Genomic DNA, 27872 nt, shown 5'->3' on the forward strand with positions numbered 1-27872 from the left:
TCTGTTTGCTGTGTGGTGCGGCGTTCGAGGACGCCCGGCGGGGTCAGCTTCGTATATGCATGAATCGCCTGGTTACGCGATGACCTGTCATGACGGTACATCGTGCGCACCTTATAGAACACAACCAGCATTTATTTGAACGTATCAATGTTCACCGGCGCTCTATAATTCATTTACAGGAAAGGTGCATGCAGTATCTGTCGCTCGGGGAATCCTGCCATCATACTCACGATAGACAAGGGGAATTTTAAAGAGCGTTTCATGATCCGGGGCGGGAAAATGGAAATATATAAGCGAAGTCAGAGGTGGTAAGAACTTTTATTGCCACGAAATGAATGGAATTATTTCGGGCTGGGGCGAGTCTAGGGTGGCCTCCAGTCGTGGGCGAAGTTAGAGAAGCACGGGTAAGTGGAGATCAAGCATAATACGGCACGAGTGCGTTGAGATGTGCGGGTTGTCGGGGAACCTATATAGGGTGTGTAAGCAAGTGGGGATGTATCTATGCAGATTTCTGCGAAATATGGGAACGAAGCCAGATGTGTCACAAACGGGATTTAGCATTGTGGTTTGGTTTTTTGGGTTTAACGACCTAAAGCTACTCAGGCTATGTGAGAGAGGCAGAAGTGTAGAGCTCCGAAAATTTTGACGGCATGTGTTTTTTAACGTCCCAAAGCAACATTGTGGCTTAGGCTGGGGATCCAAGGGATGGAAGTAGGAGATAACAGCAGGATGCTGTTAACTTTCGTTATGCTTCCGCTTGCAACACAAACGTAATGAAAAATGTACAGCAAAGATGTGCATCTCCTGCTGAAAAAGATTGGAAGTTCCGCTCTTGTAACACCCCGACTGATGATGGAGTTTACCCGCTGTATAGCCGGTGAATTCAACACAGCACAGCACTTCAACACAACTCTTCAACAGCGCCAAACGTCCTCTAATGTTGTTTTCAGACGGCATTCATTGTTGCATTTTGCATCTAGCGCTCTCACACAGGAATGCTGAATTGCTTCGAAGAAAGAAAAACAGCCATAGCTTAACTTCAATTTGACGCAAGACAAAGAAGAAGCGCAGTAAAATCCTCAAAGCTATCAATTCTTATCGGTATCAAGAGGAATGTAGCCGCGCTCAGAAGCACTTCGGGAGCTTTGCAGTTCCATTTCAAGTGAATGCTCCGGGAAAATACCTTGTCTCTTATTGGTGCCGACTGGCAGCTGCTTGCGCTGCAGTTGGCTAAGGTCCTGGACATCGCCATGTCGCATTCACCTCGCTTTGTCCTTTGCGATCGGCCCGCAACCCATCGCACATACGCATTCGCATTTGCACACACCTATAGGTCGCCTAATAGGAAGCGAAAATAGATTTGGTGACTAAACACTGTTGTGGTTGTAACCAGGATAAAGTAAACTGGTTCCAGTCTGTCACTGCAGTCTTTGTTCATATGAAGTGATAACCCTTCCACCAAACCTCCCCCAACCAATGCATGTCCACACTTTCACATATTGCGTCCGGGTGGTCGTGGCTGCAGGTCTTCACGGTGCGTTGCTCTGGGTACAAGAATGGTAAAGAAATCTACATTGTATCAATACACCACGGTGTAAGCGAGCAATAAATTTGCCGTAAAATGAATCAGCGCACGGAAAGCCAAAAACAGTCATTCTTTTATTCATTCACCTTATTTTGGCCAGTCTTATAGATCCCAGAGGGCTATGGAACGAAAAATGGTAGGGGTAACATTAAGAGACAGAAAGCGTGCAGAGTGGGTCAGAGAAATAACTCAAGTTACCGACATTCTAGTGGAAATTAAGAAGAAGAAATGGACATGGGCAGGACATGTAGTGCGAAGAGAGGATAACCGATGGTCGCTGAGGGTAACAAACTGGATTCCAAGGGAAGGAAAGCGTAGCAGGGGGCGGCAGAAAGTTAGGTGGGCGGGTGAGGTTAAGAAGTTCGCAGGAGTCAAGTGGATGCAGCTAGCACAGAACCGGGTTAAGTGGAGAAATATGGGAGAGGCTTTCGCCCTGCAGTGGGTATAATCAGGCTGATGATGATGATGATGATAGAAGACCTGACTGCGGTTCGGCTCAGAAGCAGTCATTATAACACACCCCATCAAGTACAGATTGCACAGGCGCTTTAACAATTCTCACTCCTCTATACCCTCCCCGCATTCCAGCTTTCCCCCTTCCCCTTTTGTTTTTGAATCCTCCCTCCCCGTGCCATGTGTTAAATAAGCCACCACTTATGCAGTCGTTTTATTCGCGAGCTTGAAGGCCAACGTGTTTACGGGCTAGGCTAGAGAATATCTGGTCCAGTGTAGTGTCGCTGACGTAGAAAACGTGAAACTTGTGCTTCCGCTTCAAGAATAGTAGGTGGTCGAACGTTTCGCATAAGCTGGTCGTGGGCTCGAAAATGCTAAATTCCACCAGGTCCTCGTAGCAGCGCACCAGCGAGCACATCGGGAAGTGGTCGATCACATCCATCACGATAAGCCGCTGATGTTCCATATCGGACTTGCGGTCGGGAAACGTGTACACCGTGATCGCGGTGCCGCCGAAGTACTTTTGCTAAGCTTCTTTATGCGGCCAGCCGCCAGGATGCCGATGCGGTTGTACACGCTTTCCAGGTCAGCGAAGATGTCTCGCATCAGCGCGGAAAGCGTGTCCGAGGTGCCGGTCAGCCGGTAGACGACACTGCCTGGCTTGTCTTCAACCGTCTCCGCCCTCGAGTGGTGCTTGCGAAGCACGGCTTCCGCGCCACTGGCTTTGTATCTTGGACCCCCGTGGATGCGGAGCTGCGATGAAACGACACACGTGAATTCATCACAACAGGACGGACGAAAGACGAAAAAAGGCGCACAAAAAAAAAAAGTCAGCGGGGCTGTCTCGCAGATTGCCATGAACAGCTGCATGGTCCCCTTATGTATTTCATTTTTTGTTTTACGACAAGCTCCCCAACCTGGTATGCATGATGAGGTCGCAGCAGCGCCGCTGCTAGCTGCGCAATCACATCGACATCTGGGAAGTAGTATTCTATTGCATTTCTTCCTTTAATTTTATTCTTGATTTGTGCCATCGTCGAAGCCATCTGGCTCTATTCTGCGTAACCCGCTATGTAATCGCTATCCGATTCCTTTGTCGTTACTTTCCGGCGGATGTTTCAGTTCGACCACGTCTTCAAAAACTCAGATTTCTGCTGTTCAATGATAATCTTCGAAAGCAAAATCAATGCTTAGTAAACGCATATCATTATCATAATCATCACCAGCCTTACTAGTTCACTCTGGAGAAACGTATTTATACACGTACTCCGATTAACCTTCTCTTCACCTGTTCACCTGTAGTGCTCATCTCGTCCTTTGTCGTTTTTCGAGCTTTGCTTTGTTGACGGTGAACCAACACGCCCAAACATTTTCCCCTGTTAAGATATAGATGGTTACAGTCTGCCCTCTTTTTTTTTTTCTCCGGTAAAATCCCTTGGGCAGAAAAGGAGAATCGGAAGGGAGAGCGGTTAGGGACGACAGCTACTGGACAATCATTGCGGAGACGCAGAAGAAAACGTTACAGTTCCTTCAAGTCGTATGTAATCTTCTCTAACTCGACAAGTAGATGTAAGAAGGTCTAGTAATGCCTATTCCAAGGGGAGTGAAAAATCGTGGGTTATTCGAAGGCGTCAAAAAATGAAGGCTGCTCCGTAAAAAGGACCATGCCGAACTGGCTTATGATGTACTCGGACGAGCCGGCGCAGCTAAGTTCCACGTGCTGGATGACCACGAGGCGATCGGCCTCGCAGAAGTCGCTCGTGGTGAGCAAGAAGCCCTTGTAGCGGCGGATCTTGAAGATGGGCTCCCACGTCTCGCGCCTGCTGTGTGGATCCATGTTCTTCGTTGGTTTGTCCAGGAGAATCATCTGCACCTAATGAACAGGCGCGTGCTATAGAGTTCTGCGAAACCGAGCAATTCTTTATACCATCAACAATGGTGCTACAAGCGATATCTGAACGCGTAACGAAACTTCATGGTTGAATATGACACATTCACCAAAGATCCCTAATTCGTTTGTGAACCGACCGGCGTCGCCCGGGAAAGGTCTAGAGGCCGTTGGGAAACGAGAAGTCGTGCGTTAATGCGACCTCACTACTAACCCATCGAAATTTCCCAGAGGAATAGGCAAATTTTGGTTGCCTTGACCGCGTTGTACTGCAGTCGCGGCCTCGCGAAAGTACACATCGAGATCGTGTTGGCGCTGATACGCTAGGCCAGGTTTATGCTCCTGCTGGGAACGTCGCCTGTGGGATGACAGGAAGCGGAAGGAAGGAGCAAATAAATAAAGCTACGTTAACAATTACGATAATTGCTTTTGTCAATCAGGTCAAGTCTAAAGCAGGACATATGAAGGTCAACCTATCATTCCTCCGCGCCAGCCACATCTTTGTAACCGCGGATCTCCATCCCCGCGAATTTCCTTATCTTATCCGCGAACATGTCTTTCCGTTATCTCGGACTGTCTTCTTGCAGTTGCATTAATTTCATCTGTTATAATAAAGGACTGGCATCTATCTTACTCGCTACGAGAAGTCGCATATGCCCACCTTCCCCCTCAGGGCGCGGTTCAGACATAAACAGAAAAAGTGTGATAGATACTGGGCCCTTCCTTCCCAGTAAACCAATTATTATTATTACTATATTATTATTACGTTACGGACGACAAAGAAGAAGAAGCGGGCAGTGGCGCGGGAAGGAGCGCTCGCGCTAGGCCCGCGAACATTCATTAAACGTCATCTACCATCGTCATCGGTCATGTTCTGTCTCCTGTCTTCATCGGCTTGCCGCTTCGTAACATTTGGTTGGAGGTGCGGCGTACGACATCCCCATCCTCGCCTTGGAGCATCGAGGCCATCTTCAAGCCGGGACCATCACCGAGGGCCCAGGGACATCGCCGAGCAGCTTCGCCTCAGCCCTTCAAGCCCAGACCTGAACAACTACCACCGCCCAGCCCCCAGCCCGGACCTGAAGACAAGGAGAACAGACATACTGATCAGAACCGAGATGAAGGACCCGAATGACCCGAAGGAACCGATGGACACAAACACGCAACCCCCGCCCAAGCTGCCCGACGTGACCTCGAGCCATCGGTCCCATGGACTCTGGTGACGGATGGTTGACAGCTTTAAGGGAGGCGGATCACCCACGCATCAGACATCGTACCGGCAAGCCGTTCTATTCTTCCTTCTTCCTCTTCTTCTTCAAGCATCCAGACACGCCCATCATCATGCCATGAAATCAATAACATCGCTAAACTTCCTCGTCCACGATCGGGACGATCGCTCGGCGGCCCCGGGTCATGTTACGGACGACAAGGAAGAAGCGGGCAGTGGCGCGGGCAGGAGCGCTCGCGCTAGGCCCGCGAACATTCATTAAACGTCATCTACCATCGTCATCGGTCATTTTCTGTCTCCTGTCTTCATCGGCTTGCCGCTTCGTAACAATATCATTTTTCCGGTACTCTAATCGGGTATCTGAACTACTGTTCCCGCCTCGCTGGCGAAATGATCAATACGCCCGACTACTGTACAGGAGTGCCCGCGTTCGAAACCGATGATGAAAACAATCGTTCCTATTCTGGGAGTCCTTTGGATTTTGCAGCAGCTCTTGCCATTAAAATCAGGTGGTGCTGAGCAATGTCAGTGCACTTTAAGCATCCAAGGGTGACCGAACGTACTGCGAAGCCCTCCACTACTGCACTTCTTTCTGTCTTTCCACTTTCACTTCACATTTGTCCTTTCATTTACGACGCGGCTCAACTGTTCGCCCAAAATCTTGCAGATACTGCACCTTTCCCATAAATCGATGTATTTGTTTTAAAAATGCGTGCGCGGAATGAAAACGTAGTGTAAAGCCACTTCTCGTGTATAGGTGAATTTTCAGCATCGCCTAATATTTTTGGCATGTCCATCTGCAGCGGGATATTCGTTCACATTATCATCATCACCATATCCCATGACCAACGTTCTTAGATACAGACTCATATCTAGGAACGTCGCCCATGACTAAGGCGCCAGGATAAAGTGCACTTTAGCCAGGTGACCATGGTCAAGCACTTGCTAAACAGAACCGAGGGAGCCGACAGAACCGCCTCGACAGCCTGACAGAACGAGCGAACAGAACCAACCGTCAAGTAAGCTCGCCTCGATCCTGGTACGAATTCTTTGTCACACCATCATTCGTTATCCTGCACAGAGAAGAACCGTTTTCCGCGTTATCCTGCAATGAGAAGAACCCGTTTGCATGTCTACTCTTGCAGGCTGGGCTTTCACATTTAAAGATGGCGAGTGGTGCATCTCGGCCATCAGCAGCCAAGGGAGACAGTAACGAGCGAGACCCTTTGGCGGACAGGTTGGCCAACTGCTTCGGTATTGAAGTCACAGCTAAGGAATTGAATGCCCTTTGGCGGACAGGTTGGCCAACTGCTTCGGTATTGAAGTCACAGCTAAGGAATTGAATGCCCCCACAGCAGACCTCATCATCACTGTATTGCATGCAGCCTGGGCCCAGTGTGGCTTGAATGAGGAAGCGCTGTCTAGGCCTCGCAACCCGCTGCCACCTGGGGAAGAGCACATTGAGAATACAGTACCACTGTGCCACAACCTGAAACTGATGCAAGATACGTTTCGCTATTTGGGAGTTAAAGATGAAGGCCTGCAGGACCTGGCCAACCAAAGAAAAAGCGCACGCGAAAGCTTTTGGAAGTCCTGGTGGAGAGTTGGCCGCGAAAGAAGCGTATCTACGAGAAGTTTGAGGAAAAGAAAAAGAAGCAGCTGGAGGCCCAGCTGGAGGCATGTGAGACTGCAGCTGCGCTTAACACCAAGACCGCAAATGCAAACAGGTTGGCTGGTTTGCTTAGAAAGGCTGATGAGGAAAAGGGGAAGCTTGAAAAAGAGCACTCTGCCTGTGACAGGTCCCTTGCAGCAGCATCTCTGAAGAAGGTGCTCATAAAGTCTGACTACCTACAGCTGAACGCGACCATCCGTATCTCTACCGAGGCGGTCAAACAAGCGGAATTGGACATCTTAGAACGTAACGAATCCGTAGAAGAAATGCAGGCAGGTGTGTGCAGGGACCCGGCTGCTCGAAAGGAGATGATCGCTACCGACACAGAAAATCTTACTGACATTCGATCAACCATTGTGGACTTGCAACTGAAGCTCTCCGACGTCGAGAAAAAGGTCCATTTAGCACGTGAAACTCAAGACGCATGCAAGAAAATTGTGACGACTGCAGACGAGTACGAAGCCAAAGTTTCGGAGATAATGAGACTGCAGGAGATCAAAGAGGCACAAGAAAGCCAGATGACTGGAATGCAACATACAAAACGCATGCTACAAAAAAAGCTGGAATTCGTGGCTGAACGCGAAGCACGTTTTGAGCGTAAGGTAGCAGAACAGTCACAAGATCCAGATCTTTGTTTTCGTGAGCAGCAAAATAACCAAGCCAAGGCGCAGTACCGGCAGGTTGTGCAGCTTCACAACGCTTCCGCAGCTGCTGAAAATGCAAAGACGGGCTGAAGCTTAACTCGGATTGCTTCGAACACAAAGAGCGATTCGACACAAAGGAAGCAGAACTAAAAGCGGTAACGAATACAAGACAAAAACAACGCTGAAAAGCAATCGAAGAATATAATTCCAAAAACCGCGAAACGATGCGTGTCCAACTGAACGAATTTTAAAAGGCAGTAACCCTCGTTCAAGGATGCTACGATCCGGAAAAACTACGAAGCTTGTTAGCTAGCGGCTCTGCGGCTTTCCGTGGAAAACACTGACCGTAATCCTACTTGAGTCAGCATGCATACATGCATGATTACAAATAAAGCGCCGGATTCCCTTTTGAATTGCAAAAAGCATTGGTATATGTCGCCTGGATGCTCGTGGCAAATCAGAATAGAAAGATATAAATGCGTAAAAAAAAAATGTGCCTTTACACCACCGTCTCACCAGGCGATGTTTTTATTTTTTGTTTAAGTTGGTTTTAGGAAAAGATCGCACCCGTTGCGGTGGTTCGGCGGTTGACATTCGTCTACTGAACGCGAGTCCACGGGTTTTAAACCGGCCCCGCCGGGGTGGTGCAGTGGTAGGACGCCCGAGCACTGTGCCGGAGTACCCGGGTTCGAACCCGACCTCGGCGGCTGCGTTTCGATGGAGGCGAAACGAAGAGGCGTCCGTGTGCTGTGCGATGTCAGATCCCCAGGTGGTCGAAATTACTTCGTAGTCCTCCACTACGGCTCCTCTTTCCACTTTAACTCTCCTTCCTCCCTTCCCTTACGGCGCAGTTCAGGTGTCCACAGAGCAAGTGTGACAGATACTGCGCCTTTCCCTTCCTGTGAACCAATTATTATTGCTATCATTTTAAACCGGACAGCGGCGGCCGCGTATGCTGGACGCGAAACGCAAAGGCGTCCGTGTGCTACGCGATGGTGCCCCGGCATGGTCATTCGGGTTCAGCTGCATCGATCGGCCCGGCTTCAGTTCAGAAGCGGAAATACTCTGCCCGGTATCAGTTTCAGAAATGACAGCTTCGTCCCGTTTCTGGCTATTTATATACGCTGAACTGGCACGAAACCGCGCGGAGCTATGATTACTGTTGTTTTTGCAACTATAGGAATAATTGGGTCACAGGAAAGATAAAATATCTCTCACACCTGTACTGGGAGCGCATGAACCACACCAATAAGGGATGGGAGAAAGGTGGGAGTGTAAGTTCAAAAAGAGAGAAAGGCGCCGTACGGTAAGAAGTTCAACCACCTGGGGACCTTCAACGTGCACTGACATGGCACAGCACACGGACGCCTCTCTATTTCGCCTCCATTGAGACGCATCGTACCCGCGGGTACTCCAAAGGAGGAAAAAAATTGCGCGATTTAAGGCGGGATGTGAGGCTAACGGGTCAATTTTCGAACTACTGCACGAATTTCGATGAAATTTCCAGGAAAGGCTGTTCTTCCACGTATCAGAATATATATGAAGTTCAATCACCTCAGCAAAAAGAGAAGAAACAAAATTAGAGGGTCTTTAAGATATCTCTGAAGAGGAGAATGACGAAAGCCTGCCCTTCCTCTCCTGTCATGTGCCTGTCATCGTTTCCTCTTATTGGCATTCGTTGTAATGCTATATATAATAAACATTCGTTTACAGGAAAGGAAAGGCGCTGTATGTCACAATTTCCGGGAAGTGGGAGTTCGGACGGTACACCATAGCTTCTGCTGCGTGGTGTTCTTTGGCGCGCGTTGTTGTTGTTGTGGCTGTAGGAAGAAAGAAAAGAAAATGCGCGGACCTGCTACTGGCTCTGTGGCTCAGCTTCTTCTTATAAGGAGGGATCTCCGCTGCCTCGTGCGGACAGCAGAGAAGAAAGGAAGTGTAGCGTTGCATATGGTAGGTATGCTAGATAAGAACTAATCTCGTGGAATCTCACGGAATATGATAACTCTCGCGCACGGGATTTCGCTCCATCAGCCTGTAAAGGCATTCGCCTTATATGTTGTAGCTGTCCTAATCAGTAAGTAGGTTGGCTTAAAACTACCATATGTATGTATGTATAACTTTATTAAGGAGCCGGCAAACAACGGGTTGAAGCGTCGTGACGCTGGCCAAACGTCGACCCGGGGTTAGGATACTCTGCACTACCTCATTTGGCCCGTTTGTGGTGGGTTGTGAGGTTTGCGCTTTTCGAGCGCACCCCGGGCCTGCTGGACGGCCCATAGTTGAATGTCCTTGTCTGTACATTGCATTGAAGTTCCGGCGGGTATGTCCTGGATGCAGCTTCGGTCGGGAACCTGACACAGTCCCACATGATGTGCCATTGGTCCGCCGAGCCCACTTCACATACACTGCACGTATCACTCGTGTAGATGTCTGGGTGGAGGACGTGTAGCACTGCCGGGGCTAGGAATGACCCGGTTTGCATTTGCCTTAGGATGACCACTTCTTCCAGACTAAGTGCTGGGTGAGGCGGCGGCATTGTCCGTCGAGCTAGGCGGTAAAATTTAGTCACTTCCTCGTAACTGGTCATTCGGTGTTTTGTTTCGAACCACCATGCGGAACGGTCCCTCTCGGGGGCGCGGAAGGTAAGCGCTCGCGCCGCCGAATGGGCCGTCTCATTGTAATATGGCGAGGATGCACAATCTCCCGCGTGCGCCGGGAACCACTTCATGCGGATAGTGTTGCCGCGGTCTTGAAGCTGGAGCTTACTGATGATAGCAGCCGCCGGCGCGCACACTCGCCCCTTCGCAAAGTTGCGCGCAGCGTTCCTCGAGTCGCTGAACCATACCTGTGAAGAAGATATACTAACAGTTCGTGCTTAACTTCTTCGTAATTCAATCTGTAGGGTAAGGCCAATTGTGCGGTTCTTTATGAAGCTTTTGTAAAAAGCTCAGCAACTTAAAAAGAACTTCATTTGTTCTGTTTTCTTTATATGTCCCGAATTTGTACTTTTAGTTTTCTAGAAAACAATTGGGGCTCCAACATCTACCTTCTCCTGTTCCCAACATAATGTTAGTCCAGAATCCGCTTCCAATGCGCCTTTCGCGAAAGAGTTTGAAAGTGGTAGTATTTGTAACGGTTGTGCTCTTGCAAAAACTGAAAACTGAGAAACTTTAGAAAATGCTATTCAAAATTCGGGCATAAATTAAGAGATGAAAACGGCCTGGTGCATACGTTAGGCCGTCTCTTTGAACATATGACACTGCTCTGTGGCGATTGCTTCGAGTTGCCTGTTTTTTTTTTTTGTTTTACAGCTGTGCAGCGCGCTTGTCTGCGCTAGTGAACTCGTGTGTTTTTTTACTATATGGGCATGACTTTTATTGCGAAAGCAGTACTACGTCGGGTTTCGAGCCTTCAGCGTAGCGTGATCCGGTAGTTACGCTTTACACCACGTGAATACTGACGTCATAATAACGCGAGAGCTGGGCTACCAAGTCGGTTCTTCAGCGTAGCGTGGCTCATTCATTCATTCGTTCATTCATTCATTCATTCAATCATTCATTCATTCATAAACCTTTATTCACGAGGATGACAGGAGGACTGGAGGGGAAAGGGGTGGGTTAGGGGATGTTCTGGGCGCCAGACTCCGACATGAAGTAAAGCACTACTCGCGCTACTCGTGCTACTCGTGCTCCCGGATTTCGTGCTCCCGGATTTCAGCAGCTACAGCAGCAGTAGCAGCAGCCGCAGCTACAGCAGCAGTAGCAGCAGCCGCAGCTACAGCAGCAGTAACAAAAGCCGCAGCTACAGCAGCAGTAGCAGCAGCCGCAGCTACAGCAGCAGTAGCAGAAGCCGCAACTACAGCAGCAGCAGCAGCAGCTACAGCAGCAGAAGCCGCAGCTATAGCAGCAGTAGCAGCAGGCGCAGCTACAGCAGCAGTAGCAGAAGCCGCAGCTACAGCAGCAGTAGCAGCAGCCGCAGCTACAGCAACCGTAGCAGCAGCCCCAGCTGCAGCAACCGCAGCTACAGCAGCAGTAGCAGCCGCAGTTACAGCAGCAGCAGTAGCTGCAGTAGAAGCAGCCGCAGCTACAGTACCTGCAGTAGCAGCAGCCGCATATACAGCAGCCATAGCAGTAGTTGCAGCTACAGCAGCAGTAGCAGCAGCAGCAGCAGCAGCAGCAGCAGCAGCAGCAGCGGCAGCCGCAGCTACAGTAGCTGCAGCAGCTGCAGTAGTTGCACCAGCCGCAGCAGCTGCAGTAGCAGCAGCAGCTACAGCAGCAGCCGCACCTACAGCAGCAGCCGCAGCTACAGCAACTGTAGCAGAAGCCCCAGCTGCAGCAGCCGCAGTTACAGCAGCAGCAGTAGCTGCAGTAGAAGCAGCCGCAGCTACAGTAGCTGCAGTAGCAGCAGCCGTAGCAGTAGTTCAGCTACAGCAGCAGTAGCAGGCGCAGCAGCAGCCGCAGCTACAGCAGTAATAGAAGCCGCAGCTACAGCAGCAGCAGTAGCAGAAGCCGCAGCTACAGCAGCAGCAGCTACAGCTGCAGTAGCAGCAGCCGCAGCTACAGCAGCAGTAGCAGAAGCGGCAGCTACAGCAGCAGTAGCAGCAGCCGCAGCTACAGCAACCGTAGCAGCAGCCGCAGCTACAGCAACCGTAGCAGCAGCCGCAGCTACAGCAACTCTGGAGCAGCCCCAGCAAAAGCAACCGTAGCAAAAGCCGCAGCTACAGCAGCAGTAGCAGCAGCTACAGCAGCAGTAGCAGAAGCCGCAGCTACAGCAGCAGCAGCCGCAGCTACAGCAACCGTAACAGCAGCCCCAGCTGCAGCAACCGCAGCAGCAGCCGCAGCTACAGCAGCAGTAGCAGCCGCAGTTACGGCAGCAGCAGTACGTGCAGTAGTTGCAGCTACAGCAGCAGTAGCAACCGCAGCAGCAGTTACAGCAGCAGCCGCACAAACACCAGCAGCCGTAGCAGCAGCTGCCGCAGCTACAGCAGCAGAAGCCGCAGCTACAGCAGTAGCAGAAGCCGCAGCTACAGCTACAGCAGCAGCAGCCGCAGCTACAGCAACCGTAGCAGCAGCCCCAGCTACAGCTACCGTAGCAGCAGCCGGAGCTACAGCAGCAGCAGTACCAGTAGCCGCAGCTACAGCAGCCGTAGCAGTAGCAGCAGGTGCAGCAACCGCAGCAGCAGTAGCAGCCGCAGCAGCAGCCGCAGGTATAGCAGCAGCCACAGCTACACCAGCAGTAGCAGCAGCCGCAGCTACAGCAGCAGTAGCAGCCGCAGGTGCAGCTACAGTAACCGCAGCAGTAGCAGCCGCAGCTACAGCAGCCACAGCAACAGTAGCTGCAGTAGCAGCAGCGACAGCTACAGCAGCAGTAGCCGCAGCAGCACATGCAGTGGCAGCTGCAGACGCAGCTACAGCAGCAGCTACAACAGCCGCTATGGCAGCCGCAGCTAAAGCCGCAGCTGCAGCAACCGAAACAGCAGCGAAAGCTACAGCAGCAGTAGCAGCAGCAGCCGCAGCTGCAGCAGCCGTAGCAGTAGCTGAAGCTGCAGCTACAGCAGCAGTAGCAGCCGCAGACCCCGCAGCTGCAGCAGCCGCATCTACACCAGCAGCCGCAGCTACTGCTGTGCAGCTACAGCAGCCGCAGCTACAGCAGCAGCAGTAGCAGCAGCCCTGCTACAGCAGGTGCAGCTACAGGAACCACAGCAGTACCAGCAGCCCTGCTACAGCAGGTGCAGGTACAGCAGCCACAGGTGCAGTAGCAGCAGCCGCAGCTATAGCAGCAGCCGCAGCTATAGCAGCAGCCGCAGCTACAGCAACCGTAGCAGCAGCGACAGCTACAGCAGCAGCCGCAGCTACTGCAGCTACGGCAACCGCAGCAGCCGCAGCTACTGCAGCTACGGCAACCGCAGCAGTAGCCGCCGAAGCTACAGTAGCTGCAGTAGCAGCAGCCACAGCTACAGCAGCCGTAGCCGCAGCAGCACATACAGTAGCAGCTACAGTCGCAGCTATAGCAGCATCCGCAGCTACAGCAACCGTAACAGCAGCGGCAGCGAGAGATACAGCAGCAGCTGTAACAGCAACAGCAGCCGCAGCTACTGCAGCTACAGCAACCGCAGCAGTAGCAACCGCAGGTACAGCAGCAGATACAGTAGCAGCAGCCGCAGCTACAGCAGCAGCTATAGCCGCAGCTATGGCAGCAGCCGCAGCTACATCGGCATTAGCTGCAGCTAAAGCAGCAGGCGCCGCTACAGCAGCAGTAGCAGCAGCAGCCGCAGCTACTGCACCCGCAGTAGCAGCTACAGCAACCGCAGCTACAGTAGCTGCAGTAGCAGCAGCAGCGGCAGTAGCCGCAGGTGCAGCAGCCGCAGCTACAGCCGCCGCTATGGCAGCAGCAGTAGCAGCAGCCGCACGTACAGCAGCAGTAGCAGCAGCACAGGCTACAGCAGCAGCTACTGCAGCTACAGCAGAAGTGGCAGCCGCAGCTACAGCAACCGCAGCAGTAGCAGTAGCAGCCGCAGCTACAGCACCAGTAGAAGTAGCCGCAGCTACGGCAGCAGTAACAGCACCAGCTACAGTAGCTGCAGTAGCTGCAGCTACAGCTGGAGCCGCAGCTACAGTAGCAGCTGCAGCTACAGCAGCAGCCCCAGCTGTAGCCGGAGCCACAGCTACAGCCGGAGACTCACCTGCAACCGGAGCCGCAGTTGCAGCCGCCGCTACAGCCGGAGCCGCAGCTACGGCCGCAGCTACAGCTACAGCTGGAGCTGCAGCTACAACCGCAGCTACTGTAGCTGCAGTAGTAGCAGCTACAGCCGCAGCGTCACCCGCCGGTACAGCCGCAGCTACAGCGGGAGCCGCGGCCGCAGCTACAGCCGCAGCCGCAGCTACAGTTACAGCCGCCACTACAGCCGTAGCCGGAGCCGCAGTTACAGCCGCCGCTACAGCTGCAGCCACAGCTGGAGTCCTAGCGGCACCCGCGGCGGGAGCCGCAGTTCCAGCCACAGCTGCAGCCGTCGCTACAGCCGCCGCTACAGCTGCAGCCGGAGTCGCAGCCGCGGCCGGAGCCGCAGCTACAGCCGCAGCCACAGCGGGAGCCGCAGCTACAGCCGCCGCTACAGCTGCAGCCGCAGCCGGAGTCCTAGCGGCACCCGCGGCGGGAGCCGCAGTTCCAGCCACAGCTGCAGCTGTCGCTACAGCCGCCGCTACAGCTGGAGCCGCAGCCGGAGTCGCAGCCGCGGCCAGAGCCGCAGCTACAGCCGCGGCCGCAGTTACAGCCGCAGCTTCAGCTGTCGTTACAGCCGCAGCAGGAGCCGCAGCCGCCGCTACAGCGGGAGCCGCAGCTGCAACCGCCGCTGCAGCCGGAGCCACAGCTGAAGCGGCTGTAGTCGCAGTGACAGCCGCGGCAGGAGCCGCAGCTACAGCCACAGCTACAGCCGCAGCCGGAGCCGCCGCAGCAGCTGGAGCCGCAGCTACAGCCGCAGCCGCGGTTACAGCCGCAGTTGCAGCCGTCGCCACAGCAGGAGCCGCAGCTGCAGCCGCCGATACAGCCGCAGCGTCACCCGCCGCTACAGCCGCAGCCGGAGTCGCAGCGACAGCCGCCGCTGCAGCCGGAGCCGCAGCTGCAGCCACAGCTACAGCCGCAGCTACAGACGGAGCCACAGCCGCAGCTTAAGCTGCAGCCGGAGCCGCAGCTGGAGTCGCAGCGACAGCCGCGGCCGCAGTTACAGCCGCAGCTGCAGCCGTCGGTACAGCCGCCGCTACAGCCGCAGCTACAGCGGGAGCCGCAGCCGCAGCCACAGCTGCAGCCGCCGCTGCAGCGGGAGCCGCAGCTGGAGTCCCAGCGACAGCCGTGGCCGGAGCCGCAGCTACAGCTACAGCTGCAGCCGGAGCCGCAGCTGGAGTCGCAGCGACAGCCGCGGCCGCAGTTACAGCCGCAGCTGCAGCCGTCGGTACAGCCGCCGCTACAGCCGCAGCTACAGCGGGAGCCACAGCCGCAGCCACAGCTGCAGCCGCCGCTGCAGCCGGAGCCGCAGCTGGAGTCCCAGCGACAGCCGTGGCCGGAGCCGCAGCTACAGCCACAGCTACAGCCGCCGCTACAGCCGCAGCTGGAGCCGCAGCTACAGGAAGAGCCGCAGGTACAGCCGCAGCCGGAGCGCAGCGGGAGCCGTAGCCGGAGCCGCAGGAACAGCCGCAGCGTCAGCCGCTGCTACAGAGGGAGCCGTAGCTAGAGCCGCCGCTACAGCTGCAGCCGCGGCCGCAGTTACAGCCGCAGCTGCAGCTGTCGCTACAGCGGGAGCCGCAGCCGGAGCCGCAGCTACAGCCGCCGCTACAGCTGCAGCGGGAGCCGCAGCTGCAGCCGTCGCTACAGCCATAGCAGGAGACGCAGCCGGAGCCGCAGTACCAGCCGCAGCTACAGCGGGAGCTGGAGCCACAGCTGCAGCCGCCGCTACAGCCGCCGCTGCAGCCGGAAGCCGCAGCTGGAGTCGCAGCGACAGCCGCGGCCGGAGCTGCAGTTACAGCCACAGCTACAGCCGCCGCTACAGCGGTAGCCGGAGCCGCAGCTACAGCCGCCGTTACAGCCGCAGTGTCAGCCGCCTGTACAGCCGCAGCTACAGCCGCAGAAGGAGGCGCAGCAACAACCGCAGCTACAGCTGCGGCCGGAGCCGGAGCCGCAGGTGGAGCCACAGCGGGAGCCGCCGCTACAGCCACAGCAGCAGCCGGAGCCACAGCCACAGCTGCAGTTGCAGCCGTTGCTACAGCTGGAGCCGCAGCTGCAGCCGCAGCCATAGTTACAGCCGCAGGAACAGCCGCGGCCGGAGCCGCAGCTACAGCTGCAGAGGGAGGCACAGCAGGAGCCGCAGTTACAGCCGCAGCTGCGGCCGTCGCTACAGCTGGAGCTGCAGCCGCCGCTACAGCGGGAGCCACAGCTGAAGCCGCAGCCGGAACCGCAGCTACAGCCGCAGCCACTGCTACAGGCGGAGCCGGAGCTGCAGCTGCAGCCGGAGCCGCAGCAGCTGCAGCCGCAGCCGAAACCGCCGCTACAGCCGGAGCCGCAGCTACAGCCGGCGCTACAGCCACAGCCGGAGCCGAAGCAGCTACAGCCGCAGCCGGAGCCGCTGCCCCAGCCGCTGCTACAGCCGCAGCTACAGCCGCGGCCGGATCCGCAGCTACAGCGGCCGCTACAGCCGCAGCCGGAGCCGCAGCTCCAGCCGGAGTCACAGCTGCAGCCGCATCTACAGCCGGCGCTACAGCCGCAGCTACGGTAGCAGCTGCAGCAGCAGCCGCCGCAGCTACAGCCGCAGCTATAGCAGTAGGCGAAGCTACAGCAGCAGCAGTAGCTGCAGTAGAAGCAGCGGCAGCTACAGCAGCCGTAGCAGCAGGAGAGGAATTGCAGCTACAGCAACCGCAGCAGCCGCAGCTACAGCCGTAACTACGGCCGCAGCTACAGTCGCAGCCGCAGCTATAGTTAAAACAGTAGCCGCAGCCGGAGCCGTAGCTACAGCCGCGGCCGAAGCCGCCGCTAAAGCCGCAGCTACAGCCGGAACCGCAGCCGCCGCTACAGCCGCAGCCGCAGTTACAGCTGCAGCGGGAGCCGCAGCTACAGCTGGAGCCGGAGCCACAGTTACAGCCGCCGCTACAGGCGCAGCCGGAGCCGCAGCTGCAGCCGGAGCCGCAGCTACAGCTGTAGCCGGAGCAGCAGCTACAGCAGGAGCCGCAGCTACAGCCACAGCCGGAGCCACAGCTACTGCTGCCGCTACAGCCGGAGCCGCAGCCGGAGCCACAGCTGCAGCTACAGCGGGAGCCGTAGTTACAGCCGCCGCTACAGCGGGAGCGGCAGCTACAGCTGCCGCTACAGCCGGAGCCACAGCTACGGCCACAACCGGAGTCGCAGCTACAGCCGGAACCGCAGATACAGCCGCCGCTATAGGCGCAGCCAGAGCTGCTGCTGCCGCTACAGCCGCAGCCGCACCTACAGCAGGAGCCGGAGCCGCAGCTGCGGCTACCGCCGCAGCTACAGGCGCGGCCGAAGCCGCAGCTACAGCCGCGGCTGGAGAGTTAGCTACAGCCGCGGCCGGATCCGCAGCTACAGCGGCCGCCGCAGCTCCAGCCGCAGCTGCAGCCGGAGCCGCAACCGGAACCGTAGCTACAGCAGGAGCAGTAGCCGCAGCCAGAGTCACAGCTGCAGCCGCCGCTATAGCCGCAGCCAGAGCCGTAGCTACAGCCACCGCTAAAGCCGGTGCCGCAGCTGCAGCGGGAGCCGGAGCCGCAGTAGCTACAGCCGCAGCTCCAGCCGGAGTCACAGCTGCAGCCGCAGCTACAGCCGCAGCTGCAGTAACAGCTGCAGCTACAGCCGCAGCTATGGCAGCAGCCGCAGCTATTGCAGTAGCCGAAGCTACAGCAGCAGCAGTAGCTGCAGTAGCAGCAGCCGCAGGTACAGTAGCTGAAGTAGCAGCAGCCGCAGCTACAGCAGCCGTAGCAGCAGTAGAGGAATTGCAGCTACAGCAACCGCAGCAGCCGCAGCTACAGCCGTAACTACAGCCGCAGCTACAGTCGCAGCTACAGCTATAGCAGTAGCCGCAGCCGGAGCCGCAGGTACAGCCGCGGCCGAAGCCGCCGCTACAGCCGGAACCGCAGCTACAGCTGCAGCGGGAGCCGCAGCCGGAGCCACAGCTACAGCCGCAGCCGCAGTGGCAGCCGCAGCTACAGCCGCCGCTACGGGCGCATCCGCCGCTACAGCCGCAGCCGGAGCCGTAGCAACAACCGCAGCTACAGCCGGAGCCGCAGCTACAGCCGTAGCCGGAGCAGCATCTACAGCAGGAGCCGCAGCTACTGCCGCCGCTACAGCCGCAGCCAGAGCCGCAGCTGCAGCCGCCGCTACAGCCGCAGCAGGAGCAGCAGCAACAGCCGCAGCTACAGCGGGAGCCGTAGTTACAGCCGCCGCTACAGCAGCGGGAGCCGCAGCTGGAGCCGCCGCTACAGCGGGAGCGGCAGCTACAGCCACAACCGGAGCCGCAGCTACAGCCGGAGCCGCAGCCGCCGCTACAGGCGCAGCCGGAGCTGCAGCTGCCGCTACAGCCGCAGCCGCACCTACAGCAGGAGCCGGAGCCACAGCCGGAGCCGCAGCCGGAGCTGCGGCTACAGCCGCGGCCGAGGCCGCAGCTACAGCCGCGGCTGGAGCTGTAGCTACAGCCGCGGCCGGATCCGCTACTACAGCGGCCGCTGCAGCCGCAACCGGAACCGCAGCTACAGCCGCCGCTAAAGCCGGAGCCGCAGCTACAGCTGCAGCGGGAGCCGGAGCCGCAGCAGCTACAGCCGGAGTCGCCGCTGTAGCTACAGCCGAAGACGCAGCTACAGCCGCAGCCGGAGCCGCAGCAGGGGTCGCAGCTACAGCCGGAGCCGCAGCAGGGGTCGCAGCTACAGCCGGAGCCGCAGCTACAGCAGCCACAGCTAATCCGCAGCTACAGCTGCAGCTACAGCAGCAGCAACAGCCGCATGAACAGCCGCAGCAGCAGCCGAAGCCGCAGCCTTAGCCGCAGCAGTAGCCGCAGCAGTAGCCGCAGCTACAGTAGCTGCCACAGCATCGGTAGCAGCAGTAGCCGCAGCTACAGCAGCTGCCACAGCATCGGTAGCAGCTGTGGCAGCAGTGGCAGCAGTACCTGCAGTAGCACCAGTAGCTGCAGCAGCAGCAACTACAGCAGCAGTACCAGCAGTAGCTACAGCAGCAGTTACCACAACAGCAGTAGCTGCAGTAGCAGCAGTAGCTACAGCAGCAGTACCAGCAGTAGCTGCAGTAGCTACAGCAGCAGTTGCAGCAGTTTCTACAGCAGCAGCAGGCAGCAGTAGCAGCAGTTTCTACAGCAGTAGCAGCATGTACAGCAGCAGCTACAGCAGTAGCAGCAGGGACAGCAGCAGTAGCAACAGTAGCAGTAACAGAAGTAGTAGCAGTAGTAACAGCTACAGCAGTAGCAGGGCAACTGCAGTAGCAGCAGCGACAGCAGCAGCTGGAACAGTAGTAGGGACAGTAACAGTAGAAACAGTAGCAGCAGCAGTAGGAACAGTAGTAGGAACAGTAGTAGGAACAGTAGTAGGAACAGTAGTAGGAACAGTAGCAGCAACAGTAGCAGCAACAGTAGCAGCAGCAGAAAAAATAGTAACACACTAGCAGCAGGAACAGTAACAGCAGCACTAGCAGGAACAGTAGGAGCAACAGTAGCAGGAAGAGTAGGAGTAGTAGCAGCAGTAACAGTATAAGCAGTAGCAGCAGTAACGGTAGCAGCAGCAGTAACAGTTGCATAAGCACCAACAGCAGTAGGAAGAGTAGTAGCAGCAGCAACAGCAACAGTAGTAACAGCAGCATCAGTAGTAGTAGTAGCAGCAGCAGCAGCAGCAACAAGAACAATAGCAGCAATAGCAATAGCAGCAGCAGCAGCAGCACCACTCTCATCGTCATCAGGAAGCAAGAAAGCAGTAAGAGCACGCAGCAGCAGCAGCGACCAGCAGCAAACAAGCGAACTAAAAATTTCATTGTAGAAATAAAGGCGAATAATATCTTCGAAAGGGAATGATCGGAATTTGTAGGTAGAAGTGTCGATATCGTATTCTTGATATATCGAGCTTGGAACGGCGTGTTCAAAGCTAGCCGCGCGCATTGTTCACCTCAGTGGTTGTAGCGCTTTCATACAGCGAAGACAGATGGCGCCAAAAAGATGGGCCAAAAACGATATCTTTGCCAAAAGGTCGGTGCTGGCGTTTTTCGCCGCCTCAAAATATACGTAGAGAGAACCGGTTTTTCATAATGTGCAGGGAAAGTAAGTGAGCACCACTGCCGAACTTAATACGCATCGAAAGGGTCAACAACAAGGAAGTAGTGTGCGCGGTTTGACTGTAAATAAGCCTCCGGTTGAGACGGCAGAATTCTTAAAAACGGTGCCCGATAAAGTTGCACAACACTGTATAACGTACTTATGCTCTTCAGCGTTCTTAACTTTGCACTTCCACAAGGTGTTGGAGACCAAGCTCATTTTGCTGAGCAAGGAGCAAGGTACGTATTGTGCGGGCCACTTGTGTACGCCGTTATGCTGCGCTTTCCCATGTGTTACAGCAGGCCACGCGTGCACCATCGAATACATGCATTGCGATGGCGGATGTTTACAAGTGTGGCGATAACACCTCCACGAGTTTTTTTTTTCTGCAGACAACGCGGTAAGAGAAAAATATCATCATCATCATCAGCCTGACTATACCCACTGCAGGGCGAAGGCCTCTCCCATATTTATCCACTTAACCCGGTTCTGTGCTAGCTGCATCCACTTGACCCCTGCGAACTTCTTAACCTCATCCGCCCACCTAACTTTCTGCCGCCCCCTGCTACGCTTTCCTTCCCTTGGAATCCAGTTTGTTACCCTAAGCGACCATCGGTTATCCTCTCTTCGCACTACATGTCCTGCCTATGCCCATTTCTTCTTCTTAATTCTTAATTAAGAGAAAAGAAAAATATATTCTTAAGAGAAAAATATAATATTAGCAAAATATTACTTTTTATTCACCACAGCAGCGGCTATATATTAATGCGCGGAAGGTGCGATTTTAGTTATTATTTCTTGATCTGCCTGACAGGTCGCCACATTGAAAGGCAGATGCAAATATTTGACGAGGAAAGATAAGAAGGTAGTTGTCACAGTTTCGATAGACACGTTTTGTTGCGGCTTCGGCTGTCTCGACTTTATCCTTCCATATCGTGCCAAACAGCTGAATCCTATCATGGACGTGTCGTGGGCTGGGAGTTCCAAATCGCAATGTTTAACTGGTGTAATGGCACCGGTGATTTTAATTTTATTAAAATTACACGAATTTATTGGAGTTCAACCTGACTGCGTGAAAAGATTAAGGGCCATGTGTTGCAGAAAAGCCGGCGTCGTTAGTGTCCCCCGCAGTTGGTCGCGTATTACCAGTTCAGACAGGTCGAAAGGGTCATGATGTCCGAGCTATATGACGTCTAATTTAGACCACACCACAGGGCACATGTTAAACGGTACATCGCGCATGGAGTGAAAACGTCTGATAGAAAGTAAGTAAATCGCTCAGCTAATTTAACATATGAAGAAATACTGAATTAAACGCCTCGGGACCTTTGGTTCACCTGCCAGATACGCTATCGACCACGCCAAGAAGGCCCTCATGTAGTAGCTGTGAGCACGAACGGTTGAAATAAGTCACGTGATCTTCCACGTAAGCTGGTGTCGTAATGTGTTCTTTTCAAATGGACAAGCACTTTGGGGTCAATTCTATGGCGATAACTGCCACGAACAATGCGTTGGGACAACATGAGCTAAGCTCGCTCTGCGCCAAGTTGTTTTTCCCCTCTAGCGAAGAAGTGGGAGACTGTGCTTGAGCGTATAAGCAAAAAATAACTGACATAGTGGCAACATGCCTACACTCCTCCAGCCAACATCGTGCGAGGAGGGTGTATGTTTGCAGGTGCTAGCTGACAACGTAGGAGAGTGACAAATCACGGAGAAACTGGGAGAGAGGAGTACGGCGAAAAAGGTTGAATAACTAATTACCTAACTAAAGCAGTGTTCAGTCCCCATGATTATTTTCGCTTCCCGTTGGGCGACCTATACGTGCGCGTGCGAGGGGTTGTGGGTCGATCGCAAAGGTCAACGCGAGGTGCATGCGACATGGCGATGTCCTGAAGATAGCCAACTGCAGCAGAAGCCGCTGCCAGTCGGCACGAATATGACAATATATTTTTTCCGGAGCATTCTCTTGAAACGCAGCTGCAAAGCCCTACAAAGTGTGCTTCCTGTACATTATTCCTTACGCTTAAATTACAAGCGGCGGAAGAATAACGAAAGGTAACACCATCCTGCAGCTGCGAAGAGAAACCACGAAAGTGTTCGCGAAAAGTCATCCTGTTCAACTCTTGAGAGAGCAATGGAAGCATACACCTTCCTAGCATACATACGCTTTTATGGGAGGGGCTGTTTCAGATTCAACGGTGTTTTTCTTAGTGCGAGTTCTCGATTACTGACGCCGGGCACTCTACCAGAGTTGTTGAACACCCTGCTCCTACTAATCCCTCCTTCGTTAGCCAGAATGGCCTCCTTTCGAAGGAACTATTCTATAAAGCACGAGAAGGCTATTGATTTGATTTCCAGAGTTCAGTTTTGCTTTTATTCCTTACAAGTCCCCATCATTTCATGGGGACTGCTGTGTCCCCATCTACTGTTACACCCATTTTTTTGTAATTGCTGACTCAATAAGGAAACTTCTCTACGACGACGCTGGCTGTGCGCATTTGGCGAATTTGGCTGGTCACGTGACAGTATTTGTGAAGGATTGTAAATAGGGCGGCGGAAGTCGTAGCGTGATGGAGAGAGCGCAGCTAGGAGTTTTTCGAAATGAACTTCTGCATTGACACGTTTCCTCTGAATTTAATAATTAAACAATTAGCTAATTAGTATGTACTAATTAACTGTAGTGAACAAAATATAGAAGATTAGCATATGTGACTCTGAATATATCTGAATTTGTTTCGCTGGGCTAGGAATGCATTTTGCAAATCTTGGTCGAAGTTAGCCGGGACACCTGGTATAAATGGTGCGTGCCTAATTCAGAGAGGGATAAAAAAGACATGAAAAAGTTGCAAGGCTTACAATGCAGCATCATAAGAGTAATGAAGGTATGGATTTCGCGTGTATATTTCTGAAGTGATGCCGTCGAATTCGATCTACCCCGCCGAGGTGTCCCGTTGGTTAAGGCGCTCGACAACTGTACGCGGGATCGAATCCGGGCCTCGGTGGCCGCTTTCGATGGAGGCGAAAGGAAGGCGCACGTGCGCTGTCCGGTATCACTGCGCGTTAGAGCCCCAGGTGGTCGACATTTCTGCAGCCCTCCAGTACGGCGTCTCTGATAGCTTGAATCGTTTTCAGACGTTAAACCCGACAGACCAAACCACAATGTGAAATCCGGGTGTGCCACCTCGTACTTCGTCGCCGTAACCTCAGCCTTTGCATGTTTCACGGATACCAGCATAGATAAATCCACTTTTGCTTACACGCCCTACGTTCCACCGACAACCCGCACATCTCAATGCACATCGTAGCGTACTTTTTATCTCCACGTGTCCTTACTTGTCGAGCTTCGCTTATATTTTAGCAGTCATTTTCAATTTCGCTTCATGTTAACGCTTCCAACCCATATTTACTGTACTCATCCCTTACTTAAACCTCCTCATCGGGTCTTTCATACATGGCATCATCGAGGCCGAGAAAAAATGTATATACATGTTATGAAATTCAATCTTCTGTCACCGGAATAGCAATTCTTTGCAGAGTGCGTGTGAGGAGGATCCGCCTTATTCAACCGATCTACCTCCCCTCTCTTTTCGTTAACGTTATCAAAAGTGAACTTCACTATAAAATTAACAAACAGCACGCCCATCATTGAAATATAGGCACATTCTCTTTGTTTGCACCTTTCCTATGTCCGCCGTTTACACAACGAAGCACGGAATTCAGTGGCAAGGTAATCGGCATGACCAGGCACGAAAGTTACAGCGGCTGCATTCGGTATCAAGCGCGCACGCTACAGAGGCTGCACTCGATATCGCGAGATATGCTGCACGCTCGCACTATCACTCAAAAAGCGGCAAGTATGCACGGCGCATGCTCCGTTGTGGCCGCTTCATCCCCCATGCAACACCTATTCCGAGTGTCACTCAGAAGCCGTGCCACACGGTAGCCGAGTGGGTAACGTGCTGAGCTCGCACACGCGAAGACCTGGGTTCGAATCCCAGCGCCTGCACTGCTTGTGCCAGTGATAGCTGCGATGTGGGGACTGGGATTCCGGCACAGGTCGCTTCGGGCAATTGGAGGCTCGACTGTACACTCGGCCGCCGTGTGTGGTGGACAAGGCGAGGTGGTGTGCCTTTTAGGCACAGCATCTCCTCTCGCTGTCCCCCGGGCATCCGAAGGGTGGATGCCTGTTGCTGCTGGTGGCAATTTTCTACGCATATGGTACAGCGGTAATGGATGTGGAACACGTGGTGCGGGGACTGCAGCATGCAAAACGGGGGACTGCAAAGCGACATCCTGCCTTCGTGTGTCACACGACGACAGTTTCCACATGTACACATCAGTTCCGAAAGCGCTTCCGCCTCGTTCGGAGTCTATGTTTCTCCTCCCCTTGTTGGCGTCTTCCGTGTCCCTGCAGTATCGCATTCATTCCGTTTAGGATATGCGGAGCTGCTTCATAATGCAGTATTAGAAAGTGAATAAACATTCCGCAGAAATATGCTGCGAAATACAGTTCCGAAGGGTGGATGCCTGTTGCTGCTGGTGTTCGTTTTGTACAGTACAGCGGAAATCAATATGGAAGACAGAGTGCGGCGACTGTGCAGAATGTGGAACGGAGTTGTGAAGCGGCGTCATGCCTTCATGTGTCACACCGGGACAGTTTCCACATCTGCATGTCCGCCTTCTTCTGAAATGTATCAGCTGTGTATGCAACTTTCCTCTCTCCGTTATTGTGTTGTGTGTACCTGCTGTATCCCGTTCATTAAGGAAAGGCTGATTGTAGAAATGCTTCATACTACCGTATTATGAAGTAGTTCAGAGAAGAAACGACCCCGACGAAAGATGCTGCCGAACGAAGTTCAGTATATAAATGGTAGGGAGGGGAGGGTCTGGTATATCCGTAAGGGATGTTTAGAATCGGAATTCGGTCGTTTGGCAATTTCATCTCTGACGATGCGCCTTCCCTGCTGCAGTTCGGAATAGTAATCCCGCAAAGAAATCCACAATAATCTGGCCGGTACAACGTATTGCAATGAACGAAGCATTCGAAAAGCGTGAAGACCTGCCAATCGGCTCGGGAGTCCGGACTAAAGGAAGATAACGCCCTTTCATTCAGAAAGAGAGAGAAAGAGGAGTCGTAGTGTAGGGCTGCTGAGTAATTTCGACCACCTGAGGATCTTTAACGTGCGCTCACATCGCACAGCCCGGGTACTCCGGCACAGTAGTCGGGCGTCTTACCACTGCACCACCCCGGCGGGGCACAAACGGACGCTTTCGATGGAGGTGGAAAGGGAAACACCCGCGTGCTGTGCGATACCAGTGCCCGCCAAAACCTCAGGTGGCAGAACTTCCCGGAGCTCTCCACTACGGCGTCTATCATAGCCTGATTCGCTTTGGGATGTTAGACACCGAAACAAACGCAACCAACCAACCTATAAGGAACGCTCGCAGGTGGTATTCTTATGACCTGCCCGTAACTGAGTGAACATTGTTCGGCAGTAGCTAGTGCCAAAAACACATTCCTAAATACCACTCTGCCATCGTTTCTAGTTTCTAACCCACGGAAGTTTTGGTCTATTGTTGCAGGTACTAAAAAGAATGTTCTCCAATTAATTCAATCAGACGTGCCAGTTCGAACTCATGAGTGCTGCGAAATTCTGAATAATACCTTCTCGTCATTTTTTCAGCAATCAGTACAGCCAGATTTACCATTGTTATCGTCTCCAAGTTTTCCGCCTATGGATCCTATCTTGCTTGACTGGGTTGGCATCGGCAAACTTCTCGGAAATAAAAAGTTCTTCATCCTGTGGTCCCGACTTAATTCAAAAATGCTAAAATGTACTGAAGTTTCTTCAAGTGTTATTTTATCAAAGATTTTTGACCAGTCCTTACAGCTTTCTACCCTGGCCAAAGACTGGAAGGTGGGAAAGGTGGTTCCGGTTCATAAATCAGGTGACACTCATTCCTCCAATAATTATCGACGAATTTCATTGACATGCATTCCAAGTAAAATATTAGAGCACATAATTTATTCACACCTCATTAATTTTCTCGAGACTAATTCCTTCTTTAACAACGCACAACATGGATTTAGAAAATTATTTTCCAGCGAAACCGAACTCTTGTCTTTTACTAACGACTTGTTTAATTATATAGATCAGCATTTTGATACGGACTGTGTATTTCTGGACTTCTCGCGAGCTTTTGATTCTGTTTCTCATGATTTACTTATTTTCAAACTTTCCCTTCTTAATATTGACCCGAACGTATTTGCATGGATTAAGGATTTTCTTTCTAACAGGAGCCAGTACGTAACCGCTAATGATTATACCTCTCGACCTTGTTCAGTTACCTCCGGTGTACCGCAAGGATCGGTACTGGGGCCCCTGCTTTTTCTTATCTACGTTACTGACTTTCCTGACTGCATATCTAAATCATTAGGCTGTTCGCGGAGGACTGCGTCATCTACCACAAAATAACTAACCTTAATGATTCCAGTAAGCTTCCAGATGATCTCGTTAGTGTATGAAATTGAAGTAACAAATGTCAAATGCAGCTTAACACAAATAAATGCAAATGTATGCATGTCTCCTGCCGCTCTACCCCTCCTGATCCCCCCCCCCCCCCTCCCCTTATTGTATTATTAGTACTGTCCTGTCGGTCGTTAACTCTTATAAGTATCTTGGCCTGCATCTTTTATGAAACATGCATGTTCAATATATCACTAACAATGCTAACCGAACATTAGGTTATCTAAGACGTAACTTTGCATCTGCTCCCACCTCACTAAAGCTTACCATGTTCAAAACGCTCGTCCGTCCAAAATTACAACATGCGTGTGCCATATGGGGCTCTGCTCATTCCAATCTCATTATTTCACTTGAAAACATTCAGAACCGTGCAGCACGCTTTATCCTCCATAATTATTCACGTAATTCTAGCGTAACGTCCATGAAAAAAAAAAAAAAACACTAGATCTGCCTGACCTTTCACTATGTCGCAAGCACTCCCGCCTTTGTCTTTTTCATAAAATATACTACCTCAATCCTTGAAAATCTTTTCACCAGACCCAGTTACATCTCATCTCGCATCGATCGTCAACACAAAGTTGAAGTGCCATCTTGCCGCACTAATCTACACCATTCTTCATTCCTACCAAGAACCGCCACTGAATGGAACCGCCTTCCCCAGTTACCATTTGTGATAGCACCAATTTCAAGCTAGCTGTTGAAAGTGCATTATAGTTACTTCATTACTTTTTCTCGTTCTGCAAATAGCAAATGATGTACTGTACCACTCTATTCTGTTGTGCCTACCGGCCTTGAAAGCATGTACAATAAATAAATAGATAAGAACTACATAACTATAGGTTTACGTAGTCAGACAAAAGTTATAATGCTCGCTAGAGCACTAGTTATTAATGTGTGAACCAACCACAGCCTTTTTGTTCCTGTTTATCATAAACTGTTCTCAGCCTGCAAATGAGCGTAACTGCTCCGAAGCCCCTCTCGAGCTGTAGCCGATAGCGAAAATGTTTGGTGACGCTACTCCCCTGGAAATGAGAGAGCTAAAACAGGGCTGCAATAAAACGTGGTGCTGGGCTAGT

At 53.0% G+C, this 27872-nt stretch overlaps 1 long non-coding RNA gene across 1 annotated transcript in view; it reads right to left on the bottom strand.

Moving 5' to 3' along the window:
- Positions 1-1458: 1458 nt before the first annotated feature.
- LOC146181955 (uncharacterized) overlaps positions 1459-27872 on the bottom strand; it is a 136427-nt gene continuing 110013 nt past the window's right edge. Inside the window, exon 3 of the long non-coding RNA XR_014700317.1 lies at positions 1459-2791. This is a non-coding gene — a long non-coding RNA (uncharacterized LOC146181955). The remainder of the gene's footprint in view (positions 2792-27872) is intronic.

Source organism: Amblyomma maculatum, chromosome 8 (assembly GCF_055883805.1).
Source record: "Amblyomma maculatum isolate TAMU_Amacu chromosome 8, ASM5588380v1, whole genome shotgun sequence".
Taxonomy (NCBI): domain Eukaryota; kingdom Metazoa; phylum Arthropoda; class Arachnida; order Ixodida; family Ixodidae; genus Amblyomma; species Amblyomma maculatum.